This window comes from Lotus japonicus, chromosome 2, assembly GCF_012489685.1.
Source record: "Lotus japonicus ecotype B-129 chromosome 2, LjGifu_v1.2".
NCBI classification, from domain to species: domain Eukaryota; kingdom Viridiplantae; phylum Streptophyta; class Magnoliopsida; order Fabales; family Fabaceae; genus Lotus; species Lotus japonicus.
Window position 1 is genome coordinate 9265768 of NC_080042.1, and position 7204 is coordinate 9272971.

Sequence of the window (7204 nt, forward strand, 5' to 3'; positions counted from 1 at the left end):
AGACTGGAAAGTTTCTTTCTGGGTTTCGATGCAGATCTCTGGGATATTATTGTGGATGGCTACGAGCGTCCAGTTGATGCAGATGGCAAGAAGATCCCAAGGTCAGAGATGACTGCAGATCAAAAGAAGCTGTACTCACAACATCACAAAGCAAGAGCAATTCTTCTAAGTGCTATTTCCTATGAAGAGTACCAGAAGATTACAGATCGTGAGTTTGCAAAAGGCATTTTCGAATCTCTGAAGATGTCTCATGAAGGAAACAAGAAAGTCAAAGAATCAAAGGCATTGTCTTTGATCCAAAAGTATGAATCCTTCATCATGGAGCCAAATGAGTCCATTGAAGAAATGTTCTCCAGATTTCAGTTGCTTGTAGCTGGCATACGACCTCTCAACAAGAGCTACACAACAAAAGATCATGTCATAAGGGTCATTAGGTGTCTTCCTGAAAGTTGGATGCCTTTGGTGACTTCAATAGAGCTCACGAGAGACGTTGAGAATATGAGTTTAGAAGAACTCATCAGCATTTTGAAATGCCATGAGCTGAAGCGCTGAGAGATGCAAGATCTGAGGAAAAAGTCCATAGCCTTGAAATCCAAATCTGAAAAGGCTAAGGTTGAGAAGTTAAAGGCTCTTCAAGCTGAAGAAGAGGAATCTGAAGAAGCATCAGAAGATTCTGATGAAGATGAGCTGACTCTGATCTCCAAGAGACTCAACCGCATCTGGAAGCACAGGCAGAGCAAGTTCAAAGGCTCTGGAAAGGCAAAAGGAAAGTATGAGTCCTCAGGCCAGAAGAAGTCTTCAATCAAGGAAGTCACATGTTTTGAGTGCAAAGAATCTGGGCACTACAAAAGTGATTGTCCAAAGTTGAAGAAAGACAAGAAGCCAAAGAAGCACTTCAAGACGAAGAAGAGTCTGATGGTGACATTTGATGAATCAGAGTCAGAGGATGTTGACTCTGATGGTGAAGTCCAAGGACTCATGGCAATTGTCAAAGACAAGGAAGCAGAGTCAAAAGAAGCTGTTGACTCTGACTCAGAATCAGAAGGAGATCCTAACTCAGACGATGAAAACGAGGTATTCGCTTCTTTCTCTACCTCTGAACTGAAACATGCATTGTCTGATATTATGGATAAGTATAACTCCTTATTGTCTAAGCATAAGAAGCTGAAAAAGAACTTATCTGCTGTTTCCAAGACTCCTTCTGAACATGAGAAAATTATTTCTGATCTGAAAAATGATAATCATGCTTTGATCAATTCTAACTCTGTGCTTAAGAACCAGATTGCTAAGTTAGAAGAAATTGTTGCCTGTGATGCCTCTGATTGTAGAAATGAATCTAAGTATGAAAAGTCTTTTCAAAGATTCCTAGCTAAAAGCGTGGATAGAAGCTTAATGGCTTCAATGATCTATGGCGTAAGCAGAAATGGAATGCATGGCATTGGCTATTCTAAACCAATTAGAAATGAGCCCTCTGTGTCTAAAGCTAAATCCTTGTATGAATGCTTTGTTCCCTCTGGTACCATATTGCCTGATCCTTTACCTGCTAAAGTTGCTAAACACCCTCTTAAAAAGGGATCTTTCTCTATGACTAAATATCATGCAAATATTCCTTTAAAATATCATGTTGAGACACCCAAGGTGATCAGAACCTCTGGGGTAACTAACAAAAGAGGACCCAGAAAGTGGGTACCTAAGGACAAGATTATCTATGTTGCAGATATCCTTGATAGCTCCACTGAAACACCAATCATGGTATCTGGACAGTGGATGCTCGCGTCACATGACGGGAGAAAGGCGTATGTTCCGAGAGCTGAAACTTAAGCCTGGAGGCGAAGTTGGCTTTGGAGGAAATGAAAAGGGTAAAATTGTTGGTACTGGTACTATTTGTGTAGATAGTAGTCCATGCATTGATAATGTGTTATTGGTAGACGGCTTAACACATAACTTATTGTCTATAAGTCAATTAGCTGACAAGGGTTATGATGTTATATTCAATCAAAAGTCCTGCCGGGCTGTAAGTCAGATCGATGGCTCTGTTCTGTTTAACAGCAAGAGGAAGAACAACATTTATAAGATCAGATTATCTGAGTTGGAGGCTCAGAATGTGAAGTGCCTTCTGTCTGTTAATGAAGAGCAGTGGGTATGGCATAGACGGTTAGGGCATGCCAGTATGAGAAAGATTTCTCAGCTGAGCAAGCTAAACCTTGTCAGGGGCTTACCCAATCTGAAGTTCGCTTCAGACGCTCTTTGTGAAGCATGTCAGAAAGGCAAATTCACAAAAGTCCCTTTCAAGGCAAAGAATGTTGTCTCAACCTCAAGGCCGTTGGAACTTCTGCATATCGACCTTTTTGGACCAGTGAAAACTGAGTCTATAGGTGGCAAGAGATATGGGATGGTTATCGTTGATGACTATAGCCGCTGGACATGGGTAAAGTTTCTAACCCGCAAGGATGAGTCTCATGCTGTGTTCTCTACCTTTATTGCTCAAGTGCAAAACGAGAAGGCTTGTAGGATTGTGCGTGTCAGAAGTGACCATGGTGGAGAGTTTGAGAATGACAAGTTTGAGAGTCTGTTTGATTCCTATGGAATTGCACATGATTTCTCTTGTCCCAGAACTCCTCAACAAAATGGTGTTGTTGAGAGGAAGAACAGAACTCTTCAGGAGATGGCTAGAACCATGCTCCAAGAAACTGGCATGGCTAAGCACTTTTGGGCAGAGGCAGTAAATACAGCATGTTACATTCAGAACAGAATCTCTGTGAGACCAATTCTGAATAAGACTCCTTATGAATTGTGGAAGAACATAAAACCCAACATTTCTTATTTTCATCCTTTTGGCTGTGTTTGTTATGTTCTCAATACTAAGGATAGATTGCATAAATTTGATGCTAAGTCTTCTAAGTGTCTATTACTTGGTTATTCTGATAGATCTAAAGGTTTTAGATTTTATAATACTGATGCTAAGACTATTGAAGAATCTATTCATGTTAGATTTGATGATAAGCTTCACTCTGACCAGTCAAAGCTAGTTGAAAAGTTTGCAGATTTAAGCATTAATGTTTCTGACAAAGGCAAAGCTCCAGAGGAAGTTGAGCCAGAGGAAGATGAACCAGAGGAAGAAGCTGGTCCCTCTAACTCACAAACTCTGAAGAAGAGCAGAATCACTGCAGCTCACCCTAAGGAATTGATTCTGGGCAACAAAGACGAACCAGTCAGAACCAGATCTGCCTTCAGACCCTCTGAAGAGACCTTGCTGAGTCTGAAACGATTGGTGTCCTTAATTGAACCCAAGTCCATAGATGAAGCTCTTCAGGACAAGGATTGGATTCTGGCCATGGAAGAAGAATTGAATCAATTCTCCAAGAACGATGTTTGGAGCTTAGTGAAGAAGCCTGAGAGTGTCCATGTTATTGGAACGAAATGGGTATTCAGAAACAAGCTGAATGAGAAAGGAGATGTAGTCAGAAACAAGGCAAGGCTAGTTGCTCAAGGCTACAGCCAGCAGGAAGGAATAGACTACACTGAAACATTTGCTCCGGTAGCAAGACTGGAGGCAATCAGACTGTTGATCTCCTTCTCAGTAAATCACAACATAGTTCTACATCAGATGGACGTAAAGAGTGCCTTCCTAAATGGTTATATCTCAGAGGAAGTCTATGTTCATCAACCCCCAGGTTTTGAAGATGAGAAGAAACCAGACCATGTGTTCAAATTGAAGAAATCACTCTACGGTCTGAAGCAAGCTCCCAGAGCATGGTATGAGAGACTTAGCTCATTCCTTCTGGAGAATGAGTTTGTAAGGGGTAAAGTAGATACAACTCTTTTTTGCAAGACTTATAAAGATGATATCTTAATTGTGCAAATCTATGTTGATGATATTATATTTGGTTCTGCTAATCAATCTCTATGCAAAGAATTTTCTGAGATGATGCAGGCTGAATTTGAGATGAGTATGATGGGAGAATTAAAGTACTTTCTGGGAATACAAGTTGATCAAACACCAGAAGGAACATATATCCATCAGAGCAAGTACACTAAAGAACTTCTGAAGAAGTTCAATATGCTGGAATCTACAGTGGCCAAGACTCCAATGCATCCTACAAGCATTCTGGAGAAAGAAGATAAAAGTGGTAAAGTATGTCAGAAGCTCTATCGTGGCATGATAGGTTCACTTCTATACTTAACTGCATCTAGGCCAGACATATTATTTAGTGTTCACTTATGTGCTCGTTTCCAATCAGATCCAAGGGAAACCCACTTAACTGCTGTTAAGAGGATCCTAAGGTATCTGAAAGGCACCACTAACCTTGGCTTGATGTATAAGAAAACATCAGAGTATAAGCTTTCAGGTTATTGTGATGCTGATTATGCTGGAGATAGAACAGAGAGAAAAAGTACTTCTGGAAATTGTCAATTTCTGGGAAGCAATCTAGTCTCATGGGCAAGCAAGAGGCAATCAACCATTGCACTATCAACTTCAGAAGCAGAATATATCTCAGCAGCAATATGCAGCACTCAGATGCTCTGGATGAAACATCAGCTGGAGGATTATCAGATCCTTGAGAGCAATATCCCAATCTATTGTGATAACACTGCTGCAATCTCATTGAGTAAGAATCCTATCTTGCATTCAAGGGCAAAGCACATTGAGGTAAAGTATCACTTTATTAGAGATTATGTACAGAAGGGCGTACTTCTTCTGAAGTTTGTTGATACTGACCATCAATGGGCAGATATCTTTACAAAGCCCTTAGCAGAGGATAGATTTAATTTTATTCTGAAAAATCTAAACATGGACTTTTGTCCAGAGTGAAGATGGATCAGAACCTCTGACTATGATACTTCTTGATCAGAAGATGTCTAGTCCAGAAGGTAACTCAATCAGAGTGTGTGTGCCCACTGGTACTGACTCTGAAGCTGAGACAACAACGCGTGTGTCAGTTTTTCTGATGCATAGTTCCTTGTGCCCGTGTGACAGTCTGTTATGATTGCGTGTAGATGTGCTTCTCTCCTGTGTGTGATTGTGTATTTTACTGTTACTATCTATCTTTAATTTTCAACCGTTGATCTTAAAGTGCTTTTTGAATCAACAACGGTTATTTGATAAAACCCACTATACACACACGTTCTCTTTCACTTCCGGTTTTTGCTCTCGCTCTCTCTGCTTTTCAAAACCGCTCTTCTCGATTTCTCTCTCGATCCTTCTTCATCTTTCACCCTTCATCTTCTACCTCAAACCTTCAACCTCTTCAAAATGGTAAGACAAACCAGAAGATCTACTGCAGATGCACCTCAGTTCCCTCACATGCTAGTTGGTCTAGCAACGGGTCAAAGGGGCTCTGAGAACCCGGCACAAGAACGAGTTCAAGCTCAAGAGCAGATTGTTCCAATTGCAGAACGGGGCTGTGCCGTTCACTGCGTATTTGCTCCTGAGGAACTTCAAGTCCTGGCAGAATGGAGATTCGACCTCGACAACTTGGCTACAAATGGGTATGATCTTCGTCCTGAAGTCCAAGCTCAAGGTTGGGGAAACTATTTCAACCGACTTCGAGGACCGGTGTATGAGAAACTGGTAAAGGAAATTCTGGAAGCACGCAGACTGCGATGATACTCAGGTGGTCTCTCACATTCTTGGAAGAAAGATCATCATCTCTGAGAAGTCATTCGTGAATCTGCCTAGGTGCAGACACTGCTTATGGGTATCAGTTCCAATTCACTGAGTCGAAGCTGAAACCCAGCACCAAAGACAAAACCAACCAGGCCCTGTACACCACTTACAAACCGGGCAAGACGAGTTACAAGGTGATGGACCTTCACCCCAAACTCAGGATCTGGCACAAGATCCTGCTCAACTGCATAAACCAGAGACCGAAGGGCAGTTCCCCAGATTACATCAACTTCAACCAGAAGGCGATGTTGTTCTTCATTCAAGACAAGAGGAAGATCTGCCTTCCCTACTTCCTGTTCTCCTACTTGAAGGAGTGTATCCGGAAGTCTAGGACTACTGCCTCCATCAAGTCAGCAATCAAGTATATCCCCTTTGGGAGACTGTTGTCTGATCTCTTCATTGAGAGTGGCCTCATTCAAGATCTGATCAATGCTGGTTGCACAGAGGATTTGAGCACCATTGTACAGTGATGTCTTCACTGCAAATTCTCTGAAAGAAGATGGGTTTTGGTCCAGAAGAAGATTGCTCCTGCTCATGAAGACACATCTTCTGAGATCAGAAGGCAGAAGGATGCCTCTGAATGACTACCCCACTGTGGACTCAAGCAGATAATCCTGACGCCATCAGATGCTATGTTGAAGACCTCAGGGCTCAAGGATTCGAGATTGATCTTGATGAATTCTTCAGCAGACTGGCCAGCTCCAGAGTTTCCTTCTCCTCCCAAGAAGAAAGCTCAGAGGAAGATGATACTGGACGAATCTTCTGAGGAATCCGATGTCCCTCTGGTCCAAAAGAAGAAGAGAAAGCCTGATGATGGTGATGATAGTGACAATGAGGATGGTCCTCCCAAGAAGAAGAAGAAGAAGGTCAGAATCGTGGTGAAGCCTACTCGGGTGGAACCAGCTGCTGAAGTGGTCAGAAGGACTGAACCTCCTGCCAGAGTGACTCGATCATCAGCACATTCAAGTAAGCCTGCACTTGCTTCTGATGATGATTTGAATTTATTTGATGCACTCCCTATTTCTGTCTTGCTCCAACACTCCTCAAATCCCTCACTCCTATTCCTGAATCCCAACCAGCCGCACAAACCACCACTCCACCACATTCCCAAGATCTTCCTTCTTTCAACCTTCCCTACTGAAGCACCTCTCTGGAATTTGCTTCAGAACCAACCCTCTAGGTCAGATGAACCAACCTCTCTCCTTACCATTCCGTACGACCCATTACTTTCTGAACCAATCATCCATGAACAACCAGAGCCAAACCAAACAGAACCACAACCCAGAACGTCTGATCACTCTGTTCCCAGAGCATCAGAACGTCCTGCTGACAGAACCACGGATACAGACTCGTCAACAGCCTTTACACCTGTATCCTTCCCAACCAATGTTGCTGATTCTTCTCCCTCCAATAACTCTGAATCCATTAGAAAATTCATGAAGGTTAGAAAAGAAAAGGTGTCTACTTTAGAGGAATATTACCTTACTTGTCCAAGCCCTAGGAGATATCCTGGCCCTAGACCTGAACGTCTAGTAG